The following is a 26,848-nucleotide window of genomic DNA, read 5'->3' as shown; positions in this document are numbered from 1 at the left end:
TTGAATGCTCATTAGAATATTCCCATTTTTATTTTATAGATCACAGGCCTTAAATTGAGAGATATAAACAAAATAAAACTAATTTTGTTGTTGAACTACTTATATGTGTTGAATCTGAGTCATTGTTTTATTTTTAAAAATTTGCACATTTACCTAGTGTGAATATAAAGTATGCATATACATGGATGCCTTTAAAATAATTTCATCTAATTTATACTTTTTACTTTTTTTCCACCTATTCCACTGCACATTGAGGCACAGGTATATGGGCATATACATATATTCATACACATGTTTGTGTACACACTGTCACACATTCATATGCTTATATATGCATGTGCATTTATGTAGGGTTCTGTATGTGCATCTGTACACACGTAAATGTACTGATGTATATAAATCCATTCATTCTATTCAATGTGGGAAAAGAAAATTGCAAATCTTATTTATAGGGATATTGGCCTAAAGAAATTTTGCTTTCAAGTTCTACAAAATATAGATTATGCAGTTAGAGCAAACTGAACAAAGGGCAATTGAGAGGGCTTATGCGTATATCTTCACAACTGTGAATTTAATTTTAAACCTCTGTCATTTAAAATGATATGATATTGTTAGAGCTAGCAGAGTTCATGGGAAAACATTTTATGAAATGATATTTTTTAAAAATCTGATCATGGTACAAAGAAAAGTTTTTTAGAAAGTCATTCACCCACAATAATTAACTTGAACATGTCATTGATTAGATTATTGTAGGAAAATAGTATATGAGAGACTTTTCTATCAGAGATTTTCCAAATATAGGTATGAACTATCTCTTAAATCTACTTTCTATGATGATGAAATTATCTCAAATACACTTTTAATTCATATATTAATAAATTAATAAATATGAAAAACTTTGAATAGATAGATTGCCATTGCTGAGTACATAACCTAATTTATAGAGTTTATTTAAATAGACAAATCTTACTTTCTCACCTAGTTAAAAAGGTCATTCATCACTTCTTGACACCCAGATGCTGTGAAATGCATGTACTTCCAAAGAACTTGATACCTTCTTCAATTTCTTCCTGACAGTAGCTTTTTTATTTCTGTGGTAACTTTTGTGGGTTGACAGATAGTGTTTAGAAGTGCTAATTGACTGACACATTCCCTAAGTGACAGATGGTAACACAGACCCAATTGGCAGAGTGCAGTAATGTTAACCGTCAGATGATAACGAACCGTCAGGGATCACTGTTTTAGACACGTGCTCAGATTCATGCACAGACACATGTGTTCACACACACACACACACACACACACACACACACAATACACTGACTACATAAGAAAAGTTCAAATAGTTGAAGCCTACTGTCATCATTGTCCTTTGCAGTTAATGAACTTTAGAACATACAGTATTCTAGAGCATTCCCTAAAATAGATGGTAACTTTCCATGGCATTCAAGATGATTTTAGGGCAATAGAAATGGTTTTGATAACAATTTCACAAAACTTATGCACAGTTCATGTTTATTTAACCTTCCCTAATTATCATAATTCTCTAAAACTTTTAGAAAGTTTCTCTAAAACTTTCTAAAACATTTTGTATAGTATGTCATCTCTAAATAAATAATCCATGCCTGATAAGTCATATTTATCAAAAGATAAGTATGACTGTTAGTGGTATAGAAAATGAAGGGATCCTTTAATATAGAGAGTTGGGATGTTTAAAAGTTAAATATAGCTATTTAAACTCAGAGAAGGAAATCCAACTAATGTGTTGCATATTATGCTATTTTAAGATTTTTTTAAATGGGTACATATTTTGTTAAATTAACCAAAAATTAGAACCTGTGAAGAAGTGTCAAGTGAACAACCATCAAAAGACAGAGGAAAAGTGACCTTTAAGATCTCCTCCAGTTCTCCTATTTCAGTTCCAGAAAAAATTTGAAGCTCTCTCCTGCATGTCACTTTATGGACTGGATTATAGACTAAATTTAGCATGAATTTCTGTAATGCATTCAAGGACAATCTATTATGCCCAACTCACACATCACTCTGTTAAAAATGTCAAGTAGATTGACAAATTAACCATAACTCCTAAGAAACTTTATACTTTTTATCTTTTCCTGTTTTATGGACTATTCATTTCAATGACAGTAGTGCATATTGAAAGAATGTCTCAGATTCCCTGTCCAAATTCATTCATAGCTCATAAATGTTTCTGTTGAACTTGGAGACCTTGTAATCTCAGTGATGATGTCCAATCTAAAAGCAACTTCATGTATTTATCAAATGGTTAATGTATTGTTAAGATTGGTGAAATCAGTAAGATTCAGCCTCTCTCTTAGTAACTAAGAAGGAATTCTAGGATTGGTATTTAAAAGAACTGCATTTGCTTAGGGTAGTAGACTGAACAAAATAATTTGGCTTTGTTCTCAATTCATATTAAAATGACAGTAACAAGGTTTTTAAAGCATAAATACAAAATGCAAAGAGAATATGAGAAAGGATGATGGTAACACATTTTGAAGATTTTAAGCTAAAGGGTAGGTGGTAGTTTATTGAGCAGAAGCAGGGGATTATTTTTAAATTGGATTGTGATATTTGTCAAGTCTAAATACAGAACTGCCAGTTAAACTTGAATCTCAGATAAATAAGGAATGATTCTTTCTGAATAATTATGCCCTTTAACTGGGAGTCCTGTATCTCCTCTGGCAATCCTAAGTCTTCCATGGAAGAAGCTGAAAAGCAATAGAAAATATCAAAATATTCAGGAATATTTAACAATAGCTACCTCTGAAAGTACTATTTAGGTGGACTATAAAAAGGAAACCCATACTGAAAGTTTTCATGGAACAATTACCCACTTAACAGCCAGAAGGTGACTGATGATTTATCCTCTGTAAAGGGTAAAGCAAAGGTTATATGATATGTAGACAACCAAGGTCCAATTGAGGGGAAATGGTTAAAACTGGGATTATATGAAATAGGTTTGGAGACCACAAGCCCTGTTCCCAACTTTATTTCCAGAACATTGGCAGCAATGCTTTATCCTTCTAAGATGGGGATTGAAAGATCCTTTTTGATGAAATCTGAGCACTCAGGGAAAATAACCTATAGGTAGTGACAGGGAATTCCCCAGTGAAATACCACCTATATCATCCCACATTGATGGTCATAGGTGACAGCTGTACACATAGGCACAGAGACTCCTACCTGTGTTGAGTGTTGCATTCATTTCTATGTGGAAGTCCAGCACAGTCAGACATCTGAAGAATGTGTTCATGCGTATGTTCTGAGATCAAAACAAACAGATAAAAGCAACTTGGAGGAATAAGAAAGTGTACAAGAGGAAGATAATTCTAAAATTCCCCATAAAAAAGAGAAAATATTGCATCCATGCAAAAAGAATAATAGTATTCTGAAACAATGTACAATGAAAAAAGGACTCTTCTATATTAAAAATAAGTCTATGAAGTAATTCAATAAGAATTTGTCAGTAAATTTGAGAAAGTATCAGAAATTAAACTACCATACAAAAAATGAATTAAGAGAAAGGCAAAAGACAACTATGAGACTGTTTCTAAATGAGAAACAGTTTAGGAATGGTTTCTAAATGAGAAGGACTTTAGAAGGGAAAATACAGGAGACAAAGCAATATAATATATAAAGAAAATTCCAAAACTCAAATTTTTCTTTTTCTTTTTTCTTTTTCTTTTTTCTTTTTTTTTTTCTTTTTGTGCTGGGGATTTAACTCAGGGCCTTGTGCATGCTAGGAAAGCACTCTACCAACTGAGCTATATCCTCAGTCGCTCAAATGATTTGAGTTTCTAAAGAAAGAACCCATGAGGTATCTAATATAGTGAGTATTAACAGATGAACATCAAAGTCCTAAGTCATCACAAACCAATGGAATCACCAAAAAGATACTGAGCATCCTACCACTAAAACTCATACTTACAAAAGACAGAAACTAATGATAATGAAACAATTTTACAGATTGAGTATAGAAAATACTCCCAAAGAGGAGGAAAAAAAAGATGGAATTTTCATGCAATTCTACCTCTTTGGGTGTATTTTCTATACTCAATCTAGTTAGTAAGTCAATATAGAAGAATATTAAAGTTTTTCCAAGTTTTTGATTTTTGTACCCACTTTTTAAGAAACTGATAGAGTTGATGATCCTCTAAGAGGAGAGAATAAAATAAGAGTGAAGACTTGGAATCCAAGGAACAATCAGTTCAACCCACAAGAGAAGAAAAGGAAATCTCAGGATGATTGCTAGAGTTTCTAAATGACGGCTTTGCCGTAAAACTTCAGATCAATGTGTCCAAGCAGAAACAAATTCACAGCTGTGGAAGACACAATTTCAGGAAAAATAATAGAGAAAGAAAAACTGACAATAACAAAATAAGAAGTAATTTATTAATCAAAGGTAAAATTGAAAGTTCCAAAGGAACAAAAAAGCCATAGTATACTGTATTGGTTAGACTTGAATCATATTTATCTAGTTCTAATCATGAAAATACTTGTTATGATTTAGATATGAGGTGTACCCCAAAAGTTCATGTGAAAGACAATCCAAGAATATAAGAAAGTTAGTTTAGAAGTGAACTGATTGGGTTATGAGAGCTTGTTTCTCTCTCCCTCTCCCTCTCTCTCTCTCTCTCTCTCTCTCTCTCTCTCTCTCTCTCTCTTTGAACCCAGGGATGCTGACCCACATGCCCAGTCTCTCTTTTTTTTTTTTTTTTTTTTTTTGAGACAGTCTCACTAAGTTTATCAGGGCTTCATTAAATTGCCAAGGCTGGATTTGAACTTATGATCCTCCTGCCTTAGCCTCCTGAGCTGGGATTATAGTTGAGCATCACTGTACCCAGCAGATCATGAGAGCTTTAAAAGCGTTAATCTAATCAGAGCATTAATCCTCTGATAGGGGTTAACTTGGTCATAATTGTGTGGACAGCTAGGGTGTGGCTGGAGGAAGTGCCTTTCTGTTTTACTTTTTTGTTCCAGGAGAGCAGAGCTCTCTTTGCTTCTTTGTTTCCAGTCTTGAACTGCTTTCCTCCACCAAGCCCTCTCCATGATGCTCTGCCTCGCCTTGAGCAGTGGTACAGAGACCTCTGAAATCATGAGCCCTCAAATAAAGTTTTCCTCCTCTAAAATTTTTCTTGCCAGGTCTTTTGGTCACAGCAATAGAAAAGCTGACAAAAACAATACTGAACATCAACTTACCAAAAAAAATTTATATATATATATATATATATGTATATATATCTGTATCTGTATATACATGTATATGATATATGTATTTCTATATGTAAGGAGCACAGGGAAGCCATATGTATAGGGTGGTAGATGAGCAGGGAAAGTGAAAGTTGGGTAAAGACTCATTTCTCAAGATAGGGAGTCAACTAATGCTGGAAACTGAAAATTTAAGAAATGCTGTACAAGTATTTTCTTAGATATATGAACATAAACATGGAAATAAGCAGCTTGGCAAATTTCATTTAATCATTTCTGGAAATGGCACTTGGTGTTGGGGGAGGGATGAGCTCCATAACACAACGGACTGAACAAAGTAAGTTAGTCTTCTAGGAGCCCTGTGTAATTCTTCAGCTGAAGTATTTCTTTAACCTAGAAGAGCCACACTACTGTAAGGCAGAGATTTTAAGAGCATGTTTGTAAAGTGTGATCAAAACTGCCAGGTCATTTACTAACCCTGTATTCTTATAAAATCTAATTTATGTTTCTATAATCATTGTTATTGTTTTGACTGTTGCTATTTAACCTGCAAAACAGCAAATCTATCTTTCATTGCTATTGTGAGTAGAAAATGAGATTATCCATGTAAAAACACTATACATGGTAATAGAAAATACTTGTTGAATTAATTCTTATTAGTATTACAAAATTGTATGGATCTGTTGCTGGTGGTTTGTGTTGTTCTCAAATTTATTAACAATTGCTAGACCACTTTTCATTAGAATACCTCTTGGGGACATACATAAATCATCTGAGAGATTTAAAACCAATATATGTAGGCTTCTAAATGAGAAAGATTTAATAAATCATTAAGTTGAATGCAGTTTAAATGAATTGATGATGGTTAAATGAAAAGTCACTTACAAATGTCTATCTGAATATCTTAAAAAGGAGTAAATCAGCCATTGTTGCTAAAATTTAGGACTGAAGACTTGCAAGAATTTGGGAATCTTTACCTTTAATTTATGGTCTAGATTAACAAGATCAATGGCTCTGTCTTTTATGCAAAAAATCAAGAGATTGCTCTCAGGTGATTAAACACGAAATACTTTTATCTCTTCTTCATTCTCTGAGTACTTGGTTCATAAACTTTAAGGGTTATACCAAAGAGAAAATTGAGCTAGTCCTCTTCTGGTGCATAGTGTTTTCAGAAGAATCCACTTTCAATTTTGCACATGGTATTAAAGACTACACATTCTTGAAAACAGGTGGACAGAATGTGGAAGTAGAGTTGGACTGGGAATTGGCAATTTCATCTTTGTTGATGGAGACAGAATCCAATACCACTTGAGGAGTGATACCTCATGATAGAATCTAGACTTTTGTACTCTCTCTGTCAGGATTAGGAATTTGGACTGGGAATCCTATTATCTCAAGACAGCAGAATTACCTTAATCACCAGGAATTTCTGGAATCTTCCATATATAATGTATTCTCAGTTTGACTGTAGATCCAAGGGGGAGATACGTTAATAACCAAGTGTAAGCAGAGGAGAATAAGTGTGATCTACCTCTTGATGTACTACAGAACAGAATACTGGTTTAAACTATTTTCTCAATAATAAAGTAATGTGAGAAAGTTGTTTAAAGGAATTCAACATATTCAAAGTAAAATGAATAATGCCAAAACCAATGCATTTTTAAATTATAAGGTAAATTGATGCACATCAAGTCAGAGGGAAATATTACCAATTATGTAATTAAATCCTGATTTGCCTTAGATTGTTGTTTTTAGCAATAAAAGCCAGAAGTCAACATATTTTCAAGTCCTGAGGTTATCAAGGGTAACTATTAATTGGAGCTTTACTACATGCCTATTTATAGTACATACCTTATTAGGTAAGAGCATGTTCTGTCTCTCTTCAAGAAATGAGGAGGTTGAGGCACAGATAGCCCAATTCTGTTGCTTAAGGGTATGAAGAGAAGGATGCAGGGATTATAACTAAAAGTCAGGCATTGTAGCAGGCCCCAATTGCTCTTCCCCCAAAGTGTAAGGCCAAAGAATTTTCATATTTACATAAATGAAAACAAAACAAGTTATTATATGTATTCTCTCTTAAAAAAATAAATATCAGCTAACTGCCCGACTCAAAAAAGAATCATAGGTTAGAACTTGAGAATGGGACAGATGTGATATAAAATAACTTATTGGAATTATCAAACCTGGAATAGGCCAAGGTTCAGATTGTATAAAATATATAAATTAAATAATAATATTCTGTCTCTAAACATAGGATCCTGACGGAAATCAGAAAATGTGGGGGATGTGGTACTACATTTGATAAAGTGGACTAAAATTCTCATCTTACAAAGAAGAATCATTTATAAAATTATTTTAATCCTAAAATTTTATGGAGAGTTATATTTAAGGGTATATTTCCACACCAGGGAAAATGATGTAATTTTTAGGACAACTTATTTAAATGCACTTCAATACGTCAATACAATTATGAATTAGAGCAATTCATTAATAGATAATGTTAGTTTAGCTGTGTTAACACTGGAAATACTTTACATAGTGGATATGAAACCTACATCAAAAGCCAAAAGAATTTTTTTCTGAATTTATTCTGGCTAGTTGTTTTACTATTAAATATTTTTATTAAACCATAAACATGACAATAATAAATCACTTATCCAGGAAAACAAACAAACAAAAAAAAATTAAAATATGTGCCCTCATTCTCTGAAATGTCTCATTAATGGTTAGAGAATAGAATCATTTTTGTTAGTAAGTAACAACACAATTGTGGTGTGTTCCAAGTGACAGGCATACTCTGATGCAAAATCTAAACCATTTAGTCAATTTTGATTAAAATTGAAAAATTTGTAAATAGTTTCCTTCATATAGTATTAGAATGGGACAGTCTTCATAAGAACCTTCTCAGGATACCCTGGCATGTGGAAGAAATTCTGATTGTATTTCTATACATTTCTATTGCTATGCTTTGGAGTAGCAAGGAGATTTTATTATTACTATTCCAAGGCTGTTTCTTGCTGTCAGTTACATGTACAATTCAGGAAAGAGCATAAACATATATTATGTTTTGCATGAAGGAAATGGAAGCTATTCATTAGTTCTGGTTAAACAGTCTAATCCTTTCTGTCAAAGTGCCAAAACAAGGTCTCTTGGATTCATAGTAACAAATCCTGTAACAAAAGAAATCTGAAAGGTAATTAAAGACTACGGAGCAATTGGATCTTATCTAAGAACCTTGAAAAGTGTCAGGGCACATAATACCAAGGATATGGCAGAACCAATCAATTTGTCAGTCTTTTCTTTCCGTCTTGTGCTGACTTTCATGTTGTAAATGCAAGAACAGCTGTGGGTAGTTTGCATTGTGTGTCCATCATTATGCCACTTTATATTATAATCCTTCTGAGACTGATTTACTTCTTCCTAGGATGTTCTTTTTCTCTCAGACACCCATACTTATGTAAGCAGCTAAGTATGTGTGACATATCTATTCATGATATTAGTAATAAAAGGATTAAGCTTTGTCTTTTGAAATTTGCCTTCTACAAAACATAGTTCCTGCCTTTAAGATGCTAGAGTTTAAAATTCAACTTTGTAGACATTGTTAAATGCAAGTTCCTTTAATGCATGAATGTTGAATGCTTTCAGTTACATAAAGCTCCTTTAAATAAATTCTTTGTCACAAGCATATTCTTCATTTTTAATGGTGTCCTATATGTATGTCATTAAAATCATTTCACAAAATTAAGCACCTTACATACTGAACGTTAGTCTTCAAAAAAGACTAAAATACTAATGTTTATAGTTTATTTCTTGATTTACTTATGTGAAAAATGCTAAGAGGCAAGTGTGAAATGATTCTTGAGTAGTAATACAGAAAATTACAGAATATGTAATAATAATGTAATATAGTAACATGTAATGTAACAGAGAATATATTAGCCAGTAGTTGCTTAAAAATAGTTTCTATTTTGGGTCATGAGGTGTTATTATGTTCTATGACCTCTACAAAACCCAAAAACTTTCTGGAAGATTATGTAGTTTCCTACAAAAAAGTTGACTAGTAAGGGGTGAAAGCAATTTTATACTTAAGTTCTTTTGTTTTTTAAACAGTTAAGTAAACCAAATAAAATTCTGTTGAAAATCTGTCTTGTACAATATACTCAGGGAGTATTAGAGGACAATGCTGAGTGGGAAACTAATTTTCTACATCAAAACTTTCCACAGTTTGACAGTCAGGTGTCTACAATCAAAGAGTGGCAGTAACTATTTGCTTATATTGTTTATTCTGAGCTCAAATGTCTTTAATGTATTATAACTAGAGTATTTTCTGTCTTTTCTTTATCTACTGTTCCTAGGCAGCATCTTGCTTTTTTGGGCTTCCTTCATGTTCCTTTTTTCTATATTGTGACCTTTCCAGGACTGTTTTTCAGAACAGAAATGAGTGGCTTGAAATAAATGTCAAAGACTGAAATAAACTCACTCAATACCTGATTATTTTTTCTAAAATAATTTTATCAAACACATTTTTTTACCAAATGTTTTCCCTGTGTGAGAGTCTAGTCTAGAGGCTAATAGTTCAATGCAGAATAAAACATGTTTTCAGTGACCTGATGTCATCTTTGGACATCAAGTGTCACAACAGAAACTGGCCTCTAGAATTCCACACTGTAGACTCATGTACTGAACTCACATATTGTCTTGATAAAATCATATGCACTTACATAACTCTCAGTAGAGCTTTGTTTATAAATTTTAGATATGTATAATTAAATGTAAAATTTATTTTTATGTGATATTTATTTGCAACTTTGTTATTGAAAAAGGCCAGGCTGTTTTCTATTTCATTCTTTCCTGGTAGAACTCATGGTGCTCTTTTTTAAAAAGTTCATTTTGGGAATGCTTCAGGTGCAAAACTTGATGAAACAGCATATTCTTTGCCTTGTTTATCTTCTTGATTATAAAGAGAAATGTTCCATATAACAACTCTGAACAGATTATATTAATGTGACTAAGGTTTTACAAAACAATGTCTTCTGACAGGTTATCAGTCACTAATGTGGCTTGATTTGCATTATCAATAACTAAGGGAATTGGAAAGCAAGCCAACTATGGCCAATACATCATAAGCTTGATTTGCAAAATTTCCACAGGCAAATCTATTTGCTGGGCACCAAATTAACAACATTGGCAATGTGTTATTTACTACTACTGCTTTCAGGCAATATAGAGATAAAATGCTTAATTATTTATTAATGAAGACCTAATTAATCTTCAGAAATGATTTTGTGTGAATTAGAAGCAAGAACTTTATCATAAAGGCAAAATATCAAGTAATTAGCAATGTAAAAACTGAACTCTGTTGCAAATGCACATTTGCACTTAATGTTCCCTACTTTTAATGTGATAATGCTGACACCCAATGCATCATCTATTTATTTTCCTTCTTTACCAGTAGAATCAGTTTGCAATTCAATAATAAGGGAATAGATTATAAAACATAAGCTTTTTAAAAAATAATTCCTAGACCTTCATTTGTTCAAAATATAAACTAAATATACACATACACAAACACATATAAATCAAAGTTGGTTACATATTTTAATTAAATATCAGGACAGTTCACTCATTTCTGTCCTGCATGGCAGTATTTATTATAAAAAAATGCTAGGAAAAACAACTGATGAGTGACTATGGAGAAAATATTATCATAAGTATATCATGTCTTATTCATGTAAAATATATATAACAGTCTTGATTCAATGAAAAATAAAATGCCAAATATTAAACTAGCAAATTGTTCTTTAAGAAGTGTTTTCAAAACATTCATGTATATGATCAACTTTTGTCAGAGAAAAAGAGGAGAAAATTTAACAGATCAGGAAATAATTTGAAAACTTGCTCAAGGCACCAAGATAAAAATATGGCAGATTAAGACTTGCAAGCACGATGCCAAATTCTTTTAATTCGAGCAGAAAATGTATTGCCTGTGAGAACCTTGTACATGTCCTCTAGGTGTTCCCAGATTTCACCCTTTTCTAGAAAATCAAGTAACTTGACCACTTATTTTTTCAGGTCCATTTCATATTCTTATTGTGTATCTCTGCATTTATTTCGAGAGAACTTGCTGATTTTTGGTGTCTCCATTCTCAAGGTGCTTATTATTTTAAAGTGGAAAGAAATGACTCTTGAAATGAGTACAAAACACACTGAAACATTATATTTTAATTTCAAATAAAAATTTTAAAAATGTTGAAATTATCTACAATAGCTAGAGGGAAATATTTGGAGGAATAGGAGTCCACATACAACTTAGAGAAAACAGTAAAGTGTGTGGATAGGCAACACAGTACAGATAGAATTTTTCTGGCAATGATAATGGTGGGAACAGTGAGCAAAGATATAAAAAGAAATAGCCTGATATATACTGAGTATAAAGGTATCAATCTCTCAGCACTTGAAAATATGCTCATTTTAGCTGTCTACAGATTGCAAGACAAATTAACTTTTTTACATGTATTCTGTCTGTATGTGATTACAGTTAAGAGAAAAATGAACAAATCTTAGCAAATCTGACATAGTTTTGGCTAATTTGATCAGCCATTGTTATCTCGCTGTTTGCTCTCCCCATATTCCTTCCATGGGTGCCAATCTCTTCTCAAAATAAGGTGGTAACCAAACTAAAAAGCTTTTTCTCAGCAAAGGATACAATCAATAACGTAAAACCAGAACTTACAGAGTGGGAGAAAATCTTTTCCACAAGCACTTTAGATAGAGCACATATCTCCAAAATTCACACCAAAAATACAAAGAACCCAAACAATAAATGGACCAAGAAACTGGACAGACACTTTACAGAAAAATACACACAGGTGATTTTATTAATTAAATTTATTAATTTCATTAATAAATACATGAAAAAGTGTTCAACATATCTAGCAATTAGAGAAATGCAAATTAAAACAACTCTAAGATTTCATCTTACTCCAATTAGAATGGTTATTATCAAGAACACAAACAATAATAGATGTTGGCATGGATATGGGGAAAAAGGCACGCTTTTACATTGCTGGTGGAGTTGCAAATTGGTGCAGCCACTCTGGAAAGCAGTGGGGAGAATCCTCAGAAAACTTGGAATGGAGCCACCTTTTGACCCAGTTATCCCACTCCTTGGTTTATACCCAAAGGACTTAAAATCAGCATACTACAGTAAGGCATCCACATCAATGTTTATAGCAGCTCAATTCACAATAACTAGATTGTGGAACCAACCTAGATGCCCTTCAACAGATGAATGGATAAAGAAACTGTGGTATATATACACAATGGAGTATTATTCAGTCATAAAGAAGAATAAAATTATGGCATTTGCAAATAAATGGATGGAATTGGAGAATATCATGCTAAGTGAAATAAGCCAATCCCCAAAAAACCATAGGCCGAATGTTTTCACTGATAAGTGGAGAATAGTATATAATGGGGGTGGGGGTTGGGGAGTGAGGGAGGAATGAAGGAACTTTAGATTTTATAGGAAGAAATGAGGGGGGGTATGAAAAATGGTGGAATGAGACAGACATCATTACCCTATGTACATGTACAATTACATGAATGGTGTAAATCTACATCATGCACAACCATAGAAACAAAATGATGTACCCCATTTGTGTACAATGAATCAGAATGCAGTCTGTAAAAATTAAAAAATAAATAAATAATTTTTAAAAAACTGAAGTCAGTTGTCAGATCAACTCCCTTTTCTCCTTAGGTCATGAGCTCAGAGGTTTGATAGAAAAACACAAATAGGAATGTTTGTGAGCAGCACCAATTTTGAAGGCACAGAAATGAGTATATGTGACTACTCAAAATTAAAATATTAGCTACATATGCAGTCTATCAAATACTTTTAACATATCATTGCATTTAATTCCCATTAATATCTATCACTGGTTTTAGAAATAGTCCCACTTTGCAATACAGGAAAATAGGTGTTAGGGAGGCAAAGTAACCTTTCCTGTATTCCACAGTGCAAGGAGCTGTACCAAGAACTAAAAATAAGCAATCTGTTTTCTAACACTATAATTTCTTCATAGAATGTTACTTCAAAAGATAAAATAGCCTACTTTGCTTTCACAAGCATTATTGTTAGTATTTTTTAAAAAATCACTTATACTATATATCTCAAATGCACTATTTAATGAGTTATAATAAATAATTATGTAACTATAATTCTCATCAAGATATAGAGTTGTATATGTCGATATGTACACTTTTGTGCTTGTTTCTATTATATGAGTAAATGTTTTTAAGGTACATCCATGGTGCTGTGTGTAGTAGTAGTAATCCATTCATTTTTTATTGCTGATTGGTTTACCATTATTGGAATTTGTCACAATTTGATGCAATCAATTGTTGATATTTATCTATCTAGTCATCTATCTGTATATATACATATATGTGTATATATAAAAAATCTATATAGTTTATGTATATATATAAAATCTATATAGTTATATATATACACATTGTTCTTAGTGATGACCAAAAAGCTTCTATTCTTATGCACATCTTTATTTTATTTTTAAATTTTTTAAATTTTTTTCTAATTAGTTGTACATAACAGTAGAATGCATTTATACATTTTGATAGATCATATACAATGGAGTGTAATTTCTCATTTTTCTGATTATACATATTAAAACTTTCTCTCTCACCCTGCATGAAACTCAACTCAAAGTGGATCAAAGACTTGGGCATTAGAACAGAGACCCTGCAACTACTAGAAGAAAAAGTAGGCCCCAATCTTCCCCATGTTGGCCCAGGATCTGACTTCCCTAACAAGACCCCTAAAGTGCAAGAAGTTAAATTAAGAATCAATTAATGGAATGGATTCAAACTAAAAAACTTCTTCTCACAAAAGAAACATTCAATAATGTGAAGAGAGAGCCTACAGATTGGGAGAACAATCCTTACCACATGCACCTCAGATAATGCTTATTAATCCGTAAGATACATAAGAACTCAAAAAACTTAACAGCTCATGTACATGTATGGACTACAAGACCTATGTGATCCTGCAATACGTATAATCAGAAAAATGAGAGATTACCCTCCATTTATGTATGATCTATCAAAATGTATTAATGCATTCTACTGTCATGTACAGCTAATCAGAACAAATAAAATTTAAATTTAAAAAAAAATTAACACCAAAGAAAACAAATAACCCAATCAGTAAATGGGCTAAGGAACTGAACAGACACTTCACAGAAGTTGTTATAAAATTGATCAACAAATATATGAAAAAATGTTCAACATCTCTAGCAATTAGACAAATGCAAATCAAAACTACAATTTTATCTCCAACCAGAATGGCAATTATCAATAATACAAGCAACAGTAAGTATTGTGAGGATGAGGGGAAAAATGTACACTCATACATTGCTACTGGGAATTCAAAATGGTGCAACCATTATGGAAAGCAGTATGAAGATTGCTCAGAAAACTTGGAATGGAACCACCATTTGATCAGTTATCCCACTCCTTAGTTTATACCAAGGAGGACTTAAAATCAGCATACCACAGTGACATAGCCACATCAATGTTTATAGCAGCACATCTTTATTTTAATATTTTAAAAAATTTATCCTGAATAAATTCACAGGTGTATAGAAGTGAAATTGATTGCTAGGTCATAGAGTAGGTGTATATTGACTCATAATAAATCACTAAAGTGCTCCCAAAGCATTATATTGGTTTATTATCATTTCCATGAAAATGAATGATATTGATCATCTCTTCAGGGATTGAGTAGCCATTATACATCTCATTATTATATACATATGGTGAACAATATGATGAATTTGCTATGAATTTGCTGATTGTTTCAACTAAATATAGGTGGTAACATTTTTTTCTAAAGTGTTTCTGCATCTTTCGATATGGTCATATGTTTTATTTGCTGAATTACTTTGGTTAATATTAAAATGTCAAATTCATAAGCTACATTATTAGCTTTTTGAATTATTTTCAACTTATGTCTCCAACTTTTTCTAAGGATTATTTTCTGTTTTTTTTTTTTTTTTTTTTTTTTTTTTTGCGGTACTGGGGATCGAACCCAGGACCTCATGCTTGCAAGGCAAGCACTCTAATGACTGAGCTATCTCCCCAGCCCAGGATTATTTTCTTTAAGTCCATGAAATCCATTTTCATGAAATACATGAAATATATTTTTCTGAAATATATTTGTTTCTTGGGGTTGATTGTTATAGAATCCAATAAAGCTGGCAAGTCTCTTTCCCAAGGAAGTTGTATTGGCAATTATATTCTAAAAGCTATTATGAATATGGTACAAGTTATAAATTGGAGAATGTTGCAGGTTTAATAATGATCATCCAAAAATGTCAAGTAAAATGTATAATTTATTAAATTTATTTAATTATATTTTACTTTATCTTTAAAAAGGCAAATGTTACCTGATTACTTAACAGATGTGAATAAACTAAGGCTTTTAATAAGAAAGTATATGGGATTACTTAGGTGGGTCCTAAATATAAGTGTCCTTGAAAGAAAGATGCAAAGAGGTGATGCAAAGACAGGCAAACATTGAAGAGATGTGGCCACAAACCAAAGAACAGCTGGAAACATCTGGAGTCATTAAAAGTTGGAAGAAGCAAGGAATGAATTCTCACCTAAAACCTTCTGAGTGAACATGATATCACTGAAACCCTGATTTGGGGTTTCTGGCTCAAGAACTGTGAAAGTACAGAATTATCTTGGTTTACTCCATCTAGTTCATGGTGATTAATATGACAACCACAGAAAAATAATACGATAAAAATAATAGCATAATGAGTAACAGCATAATGTTATTGGAAAATTTAGTGAGAAAATTCGTCTGTACTACTTAAAGTAACACTGAGTCATTTCTGGATGACAGTGATCATTAATCAGACATCCATAGTCATATGTATTTGTGGGGCACTGTGAACCTTCATCTTAAAAAGATTGTACAATCTCACTTGCTGGGACACATATAGCCTTAGACCTGGACAATGCTCTTGATCAGATTCCAGTGGAACTGTAAATTTTAATCAATCAAGGCATTTTTCCTAAAGTGAGTTTTACCATAACCTGGACCTCTAAATTGCCCTGGAAATACCTCTCCTCATCTAAGCAAGAGGAGATAGGTGGTGCTAGATGAAATTTGACACAAACAAACAGCTGGAAAGAGAGCTGAAGTCAATGGGCATTGCCTATAAAGATAAGTCTGGATTCCTGCACTCTCCATTATATGGCAATTAGTGAGGGTTAGGGATTTATTATTTAAGATCTCAATTGTCCTACCTGCCACACAAGCCATTCCTTCGTATTTTTCTTCATAGTAGTATCATTAACCCAGTCATTCTCAACTACAGTCAATTTTGCTACGCCAACCTTGGGGACATTTGGAAGTGCGTGGAGACACTTGATTATCATAACTGCTAAGTCAGGGTCTTGGTATCTAATGGCAAGAAGCCAGGGATGATGTTAAATATCATACAATAAATGAGACATAACAAAAAAAATACTGTTGGAAGATATCAGTTGCACCAAGACTGATAAGCCTAATCTAATCTGATAAACAGTTTATTCATATGTTTGGGTTTTTTTCCCTTTACTACAGGAAGTTTAAATATATGAAGGTAGAGATATTTTATTTTTGTCCTGTGCTCCCTCTTTAAAAACTATGAATTTAAGGTTAGGAACTACATATTTTATTTTACTGACTGAAGAAAAACTCTACGTCACAGGGCAACAATACTTACAAAGATTTCTTAAAGAAATAAACTAAATGTTTCATAAATAAGAAATGTGTATGATCTATCTCTGATATTTAGAAAAATTGTCCTTTCTGAAATTGTGCCGCCTGATGGCTATGATTATTCTCACTGGAAATATTGCTGTAGTGCTTATTTGAAATGAATCAAATTTATAACATATATAGAGTTTCTCAGTATTATGAGAACTTGATCATATATCCTAATTTCTTTATGCTTGCGCTTCCTCACGTATCAAATAAGAGGAGTTACACTTTTATGTTTTGGGTTATTTTAGAATAAATGATTTAATAAAACATATAAGGTTAATTAGGGCCTTGCATATACTATGAGTTGCATAGATTTTACCGAAACATCTATGGTGTCCTTTGTGAAAATTTTAATACATAGAATTTTTTTTTCACTGATAGATGTATAGTTTCCTATTCTTTAGGATGCTTTTCATGTTAAAGAAATTTTACAGAAAATAAATAAAAAGATTACAACCAAGTATCAGAATCACATTTGAAACTGAGAGAGAGAGAGAGAGAGAGAAAGAGAGAGAGAGAGAGAGAGAGAGAGAGAGAGAGAGAGAGAGAGAGAGAGAGAGAGAAAGGTCTTGAATGATATGGGAGACAGAGGAGGAAGTACAATATAGAAGTATTGGCCTAAAGGCTAGTTTAGTATTTGTCCATCAGTTGAGTAGGCAATCCTAACTTTTAAGAAGGGATTTTTTATTTCATTAATTCTATCATAATATCATTAAAGTATTTAATTCAGAAGACTAATTGCGTCCACAAAGGGCTGCACTACATAATGCAAAAATGTTCTGTAGCAAGGTTTGGTACAATTTTATTTTTCTAGTGCTCATAAGAAAACTTTCCTTGTGATTTTGTGAGAAAATTATTAATTGAATTTATTACTTATTTGATTGCTTTTTTAATCTCATGTAGATGTTTAAAATAAAAGAATAATTAATACAATAAATTTGTAGCCATATTTATCAGTAATATCTGTATACACACTGATACCATTCCTTTCCAAACAAAATGACATTGTGATTCAGTTTCCACAGTAGGTATTCCATGTAGACTTTGAGTGTAGAATATTTCATTTTATATTTTGCATATTTGAATTTATTTGTTTTGTTTTCTTCTCCTCTTCCTTCCTTCTCTCCTTTCTTCTCTCTCTGCAAGTGTGTAAGTGCACTGAACAACATTATTTAACACATATGAAATTTTTTATTTGGTTCTACTATAAGTGATATGTACCAAGAGAATTAACTTTTGTCAGGAAAAACTCTTAAAAAGAATTCAAAGCTTTATTTTTTGCTTGCTTCCATATTCTCATAGTATGATCAATTATAATAAGATTATATTTTATTGCCCAATTTCCTTTTGTATTTAGAAGATTCATATAGAGAATTCGGTGCTTTTTCTTCATGGCTTTCCCACAGATCTATTAATGGGAGTTAATGTGGGTTGTACTGGAATCTAATCATAAAGCAGATTCTGGACAAATATACTGACATCTTAGGCATATATGTATATATTCCATGTATGAAGAGTGTATTTTATTCTGTAATACCAACTCTTGTCATATCTAATAAAATGAAATTTACCTTCAAATGCAACTTTCTCCACAAACCTGACTTATGTAATTAGATTACAAACAAAAAAGTATTGATGAATTTGTTGAAATTATGCATACAACTGTATTTCCAAGAGTAAAATTAACCAGTAAGAACATAATATTTGCACTATTTATTTTGAGCATTAAACCATATTTTTACACAGTAATTTTGTATCCTTCCAGAAGAACCACCTGGAAGTATATTTAATTGTTTTCAAATGTGGTGTAGATAAAAACAGTCTTTTTATCAAGATGACTGAATTTTCTAAGCTCAATTTATTGCTAATGCTCCTCTGAATTCCAATGATCACCAGCATCATGCTTCAGTTCTCCTGAAAGACATTTGCCTATGTTAAATTTTTTTTTACTTTAAAGCTTATTACACAATAATTTTCTGTTTTTATGGTCCCACCTAGGGAAATCTATGTATTTCCTTGAACCCGATGGGCTGAAACAATGTGGAAATCATTTTGAGTAATTTACTTACTTCCTAAAAGGGGATCCATCTGAGACCAAATAGTTTTTAAATGAATTCTGAGGTAGCTGTTACAATAACAACTTATGAAAGAGAAATTTTGGAATGCAAATAACTGAAGAATTTTAAGTTATTGTCTCTCTAGCCATGGCTGTTTTTTTTTTAAATATATATATATATTTTTATTTTTTACACACTGCATTTTGATTCATTGTACATAAATGGGATACACCATTTCGTTTCTATGGTTGTGCATGATGTAGATTCATACCAGTCATGTAATCATACCTGTACATAGGGTAATAATGTCTGTCTAAAGAAAGAATGTTAATTCTAGATTGCATAAGTACCCTAAGGAAAGGAAGTGGAATGATAAGTTAGGAACAAGGGAGTGTAGGATTTATTAAACATTAGAAAATAGAACATTAGAAATAATGACAATATTCTCAGATAGATACATGTAAATAAATTCTCCTCCAGGTTTTTTCCAGTCTTGTGTGCTAACTGCTCTGTTTGCTAGTAAAGCAAACAATTTCTTTAATTGTTAGGTTTCTTTTGGGGGTCTCTCAGCTATGTCCTGTGTGGATGAGGAAAGGGTTAACTGCTGGAGGATGATGTTGTCTGTCTATCAGTCAATTACCCCAAAATTTATCAATAAACACACAAGATCCAATACTCTTCTTAAATGAAAGGGGGTGTGATGGGTCTGGCCATACCAGCTCTGGTCTCTAACAACGTTGAGTAGCCCAACTCTCTTTTACTTATATACACAGAGGAAAAGGGGGCCAAGATCAAGAGGAGCTTCTGTGATGGACAGGATAGGGTGGAGTTAGGGGAGCCATTCTCTTAGGGGAACTAGACAGGGAACCATCTGATTCTGCTAGATAAGGATGACTTCCCACAATTTCTGTTTCTAGTTATTTTGGGTCTTTCAGTTTCTATGTGTGATTATTATGGGAACTTACTCTGTAGCATCACTAGTTGAATGTTCCTCATAAAATTGTTGAAATAAAAAATAGGGACCAATTAAATTTAGCAAAGTTTACTCAAACAAGAAAAACATTTGGAACTGCAGCATTTCAGACCAAAAATGGTTTCAGAGTGCCTCACCCCACAGCATGTGCAGATTATATTTACAGCCTCAGAAAAGGAAGTGACATGAATATTTTGATTGTCTGCAGTCTGCATCTGCCTTAAATGGGCATGGTTTAATCAAATGACAGACTGATTGCCTAAAGCTTGACTATTGTTATTTGCTAAATCTCAGTAGCTTGATTACAAGAATATACTCTTAAGTTACAACTTGCTTATGGGTCAAGATGGATTGCAGTTCATAATATATGGAGGACTTGTTGGGTCAAATTTTAGCACTGAAATATGAAAAACAGACTTAGGTCAAATTTATCAATTTAACACAGTCCTTTCAGAGAGGCAGTTTGGCCTATAGCTCATAAAAATAGTCTGCATCCAAGAAATCATAATTTACAAGGATAGAATCCACTATTTGGGGTATATTATAAAAATGCATTAGCCTATATGAAAGAAGTATATAAAATTTAAGCAACTGTCATCATGAGTAATAGAACATGTAAAAGAATAGCGACACTTTTTTTATTGTAAATTTAAGGCTTCATCAGAAATATATACCTCAGATATTCTAGAACATGATTTTGAGATGCAAAATGCATTTGAATCCACAACCAATGTTCTTGTTTAAAAGATCTGTACATGTTTGCATCATATAAATATGGATAATAAGATAAGTTCTGATTTTGCATAATAGCCATATAAATATATATCATATTATCTGCCACATTAGTGGGGGTATTTCCTTCCAATATAGAGAACAGATTTGAATTTCACATATCTGATGATTAATTTTTCTTATATACACACACACATACACACATATTCCATATTCTCTCTCTATATATATATAGATATATGTATATAAATGTTTATATGTATATATTCTCTCAAAAGACCTCTACATACATACACACACATATTATGGTACGATCACTAATCTTGTTATAAAAATTTGGTGACAGGACTCATTCAGCATCCTTACTTTACTCCTCACCAATTATCTATGGTTATTTAAAATTCTAGAGTAACTTACTATAAGCCTGTATTTTACATAAAAAAAATTCTAATTGGAACCCATAGTATGTATTGAAGTACACAATTATCTCCTGTCAAGTTCGAATAAAACTAACTGCAGGAGGAGAAAAGCAAAAAACATGCTGCTCCTTAGGAATATACTAAGGCAATTTTATCATTCCAGTTCCCTCCAGCAGTGTGTAATCAGCATGTTTCTCCTGGACATTCTTTCCCTTGACAAAGATATTTCCTTTGGAAGTATGTTTCTAGCTTCTTTCTGTGATCTTTGAAATTTAGGTCACGCTATAAACTATTACACAGTGGCCCAGGATGTTCTAGTTATTTGGGACACAAACATCAGGTGAGTGCTGAGCACATGCCCATGATTTCATATCAACTATGTGGAAATCATAGTGTAATATCCTTGCACTCTCAGGAGATCTATTCAGCATATTTGGAAATAGTTCCAGAGAAGTAAGTACTATAGTTTAGAACACTGACTAATAGACCTATAGACCTCCCAATGGCATTGTTAATGTCCTTGCTATTTTATGGTTTCTTTTTTCCCCTTCCTCCTTTCCCTCCTTCTTTTCCTCCTTCCTTCATTTCTTCCCTCCATTCTCTCATTGCTTATTTTTGTTTTCCACAAGTAAGCATATTGAACATAAGAAATTTAATTACTTGGTGATCTATATAATCATTAAGTGAAGAACAACAAAGTCAACTATCTGAATTCAAAATGCATAGTCTATCCATTACATTGTATACCTGTACTCTCTAGAATACTTTTGTGGAACACTTTATTTATATTAAATCTCTTAGATATTCAATGTATTACAGGTTTTTAAATTACTTTTGATTTTTTTCTTAATAATTGATGTTGGAAGAAGTGACAGAGAATGGGAGAGCAGTTATTGAGATCAGGGGTCTCTGATGTTCTCATGACTGTGGCATGCCCAGTTCCTGGGAATGTTTCTGTGCAAGGGCACAGGATGCCTAGCCCTGCATGAGGAGGCTCTGTGCAAGAGCCCTATCAGTTCTAACCTTGATCTCAGGCACACAGCTCCAGGAAGAAAGGAATTCTTATGATAGACAACCACAATATTTCACCAGTCTGCTTATCTAGTTCCTCCCTGCCTTATAGCAACTTTTAGCAATGGACTTTCTTGAGAGCTACACAAAGCTGCTAACACTGCACTTTGCAACCATGGATTGCTACTGCAGAAAAGCTACATAGATGTCCTAGTTTCTGTAACTTTCCTGAATATAAAGAATAATGGTTGCATAGTCTTTAACCTGATAATGAGACACATATAAATAAGATTGCTGGTGTAATTCTTTAGACCTGCATCTCCATTAGAGAGTAGGTTCCACCTGATCCCAGCCTTTTTTCAAGATCTGTGTCTGTCAACATTTATTTTTCAATCCTCCTTTACCCCTTGCTGGACCCCAGAGTTTGCCCGCTGCTGGCTACAAATTGATGCTGTTTTTCTCAAAAAATAATTCTTGAAAAGTTGGATTAATTCTTATATTTACTCCTAACTAACTGTAAAATATTTAAAGACTGCCTTCATAGCACATAAAATATATTAATAAATAACATAGAACAATATTAATGCATTTAAGTCCATTTCATATACCTGTATACTTCACATGTCAAAGTGAGAATATGAGATTTGTGAATGTATTCATATACCATAGTTTAATTAAACTGCAAAGTTATAACAGGAAAATGACTTCTGGTTATGCACAGACCATTTGTAAACCTAGGGAACTGTGCCATTGAGAATACCAACTTTTTGCCTGAAAGAAAGAAAAAAGTGCTTATTTTCTAGTGACGTATCTCTATATGTGCATGTATATGGATATATATGTCAATATTATGCATTTATGCATCTCTTTTACATTCACAATGTGAAAAAATTTCTGAAATGCTAATGTTGCTTTTAAACATTCCCATGTTTTCATAAAAATGGTAACAGTGAAACTGACAGATATCCCAAGTTGTTATCATTTTGTTTGGGTAATAAACAATGACAGAAAATTTGCATATTGGGTTAAATTAAAAAAATCTTTAGACAAGATTTTATCTCTGGGCTATGAAATAATCATCTTATATAAATTTTTAAAGTCTCACTATATCTTCTGAATATAATTATTTCATATTTGTTACCTCATATTACCAGTGAGAGTAAAAATAAAGGAGAGGCTTCTATTTTCAATGTAAAATTAACTATTCTGTAGGGTTCTTAAAAATGTCTGCCATGTACTAGTTGAAAAAAACTTCCTCATATTTATTTCTCTAACATTACTATTTCTAACATTACTATTTATAATTTACATTGTAATTGTAAAATTATGTTGAACAATATGGCATAATTTTTCTGTATCTACTGAAATGGCTGTTTGTTTTTCTGGTAACTTGTACTTATGTATTTCCTTCCTTTAAACTATTTAATAAAACCACTTTGGTCATGGTATGGTACATTGTTTAGTAAATGCTGTATTTGAACTTGCAGTATTTATTTTAAAGTTTGCCTCTAAATATGAGAGAAAATTGTTTTTATATCTGCCTTTCTCATGATTTCTTTTCATTTTTGGTATCAGTTCTTTTTGTAGTTCAGATTACAGAAAAAGTGGTGAAATGTTTTCTACTCTTGTTCTGGGGAAGAGTTTGAAGAATATTCCAATGTTATTTGAAACATCTTTATATATTTCATAGGTGAAGAGGAGAAGATTTCATAACCAAAACTTCTATTTTCCCTTTTTTTTTAAAGGATAATATGAACCTTTAAATGATTTGGGTTTGAAATCTGTGTACACATATCATATAATTTAACTATCTAGTATAATATGAAATTAAATGTACTCTGTTGCAATTATATCAAACATATCAAAACAAATTAAGCTTGAATATTTCTTTTTAAGATTTACTATTTTATTTAGAATGCTATTCTAAGAGAATATAAAGTCTGGTTTTAAATTACAAGTATATCAAATCTCTGAGTCTTGATACTTAGAGCTTTCTTTGAATAGTAACTCATAATTTTAATTATATGCAGTGTATGCTTGGTAATTATCACGTAGTATTCATCATTTTCACCAAATAAAATATAAAAGCAATTATCAATTTGATTTAACCAACTCTCTTTACAGGATATATGATAAAGAAAAAAATTCTATGAAAATGTAATTTAAATATCTTTTGAAATGTAAGTAAATAATATACCAATCTTAGACTGTAATCACTGACCTATTATATTTTCAGAGTAATCCACATAAATAGTGTTTGTTTTATTAAATTACTTCTCGGACTTAAGAATGTATTTTATTTTTATTATATTTTATTTATAACAAATTAAGATAGTAAGCATTGCAACAAATTCATTAAAATATGCTGACTCAAAATCTATATTTAATATATTTTATTTTTATTATGGCTTACATGAAAGCATTCCAAAAAATTTATATTTTAAGAGCCTTTTTATGGACAATCCCTAAGTAGAGAATAGGGAAATAAAATATATCTAAAGAAAATCTTATAGTTTATATCATTTATAAACTCTGAGCACTGTTCTCCAACTAATGAGTCATCACACTGAGGGACCACTGTTTGAAAATATTCAGTTCTGACAGAAAGAACTGATGGATGCTAGCAATGTCTATTTGTCATTATTAGCATATAAGTGTATAAGCATTTTGCTGTCAATAGTAAGACTTATTTTTCTCACTTCTTCCCAAAGTATATTATCTATGATACCTGGCATTTTTCTATGAGAGGCTTTACTTCAGTCACTTTTGTTTATTATGTTATTGGTTAATAAATGATTAATGAGTTGAAAAAGAGAGAAAAATTGAATATATTCAATATTTTCCCAAGACTAAAGCAAATATTACTTCCGAGTTATTAAATGAAAAGCAAATGACTCATCTGATTTTTTGTGTACATTTATCAGAATTAGACAAAATCCAATGGATATTCTGAGAAGAGCAAATAGCTCTAAATTTATTACTTCAATTACTCATCATTAATATAGTCAACAATTTAATGGTAAACATATATTTAAAAACTTTCAAAACTAAATTTTTAAATCTAACAATTTAACTATATGTCTTGAATGACTTTGACATTTGGCATTGGAATGAGTTTTTTGATACACCAGATAATGTGAATATAGTACATGGACTTTGCCTTCAGATACTAATGGCACTAATGATTATGATCTTTTCTCCTCCTATCAGTAAAAGATGGGCAAATATAACACAATAGTTAGGAGCACAATTTCCGTCTTCAGCTTTTCTGCATTTCAAGTCACTGCTTATTTTGCTAATTAAAACAAAAGTACTCAATCTAAATATCAATATATTTATTAGAAAATTGGAATAAAAATACAAAATGCTGCCTAAATATTTTAAATGAATGAGGATTTTTATAAAGCTCTTGATTTATTTATTATGAATGTAAACAGAACTCAGAAATCTGTCATCTTAGAAAACTGCTTTTAAGGAGGATAAGAACATTTTCGATCAATCTCATTTTGCAACATTTGTAACTATTTCAAAACATTAACTTGCCAGAGTGAGAGGTAAGAATCTTTCAGTCCTTGAATAGGTCCATAAAGAAAAAGAAGAAAGGTCAAGATAATAATTTGAACAATTAAGTCAGTTAAGAACTATAAAATTAAAAACTAAACTACGGAAAATCATAGGTTTCCATATTGTCAGGAAAATCAAAAAGAACTTGAAACTAATTAGTTTTCAACCAATCCTTTTTTCTCAGTCTGTTTTTAGTGGATTTTTAACCATTGTTATCTAGTCTTATTTTTTACAGTTGCTTTGAAAATAATCATCAAGATTTTATGTGGTATTTTCTCTTGCTCTCCTTTTAAAGATAAAACTAAGAGGTCAAAGTAAGAGTCTTACAAAACACTAAGCAATTATACAGTCATTTTATAGAGAGAGGCTGATTATAATTAAACTCAGGAATGAATGCACCTGCTAGTAGAATTGAAAACATTAATATTGTACTTTTTTATGTGAATCAGTAGAAAACTTGGTAGTAAGAACATGGAATCCAGAGTCAGAAACATCTGCCTTAGAATCTGGGAGCCACAAAAGGACTAACTGGGTGAGTTTAGAGAAGTCAGTTGACTGTATCTCACTTTCTTTTCCCATGAAACACACCAGTAAAAAAGAGTTTTACTCATTTCATAAGTTCTGATCAATGATTAAGTGGGAAAATGCTAGTAAATTACTTAGAACACACAACACATTTTAAGTAAACTTAAGCAAATCTGACATGTTGGCTAGATTCAATAAATCACTTTGCATTTTCTCCAGTTCTTAATTAACAATACAGATTTTATTTAGGCTGCCTATGCTCAATTATATCACCAGGAAGTTGAAATTTTTTACACTCATAGAACATTCAATTGGCTCAGGTAGAAAGTAAGGAAACAAAAAATCACTGCACTTTCCATAAGTCAAAACCTTTATTGTTTTTAAACACAGGATAAGCCATTTCAGAAAAGGTATCACTTAAGAAAGTGACAACGGCATTGCCAACATGCATGGGGCAGGTGGTATCAGAGGTAACCTGCCAATACCTAAGACATTG

The sequence above is a fragment of the Sciurus carolinensis genome, chromosome 2, assembly GCF_902686445.1.
Source record: "Sciurus carolinensis chromosome 2, mSciCar1.2, whole genome shotgun sequence".
Classification (NCBI taxonomy): domain Eukaryota; kingdom Metazoa; phylum Chordata; class Mammalia; order Rodentia; family Sciuridae; genus Sciurus; species Sciurus carolinensis.
This window is presented reverse-complemented; position numbering follows the sequence as displayed.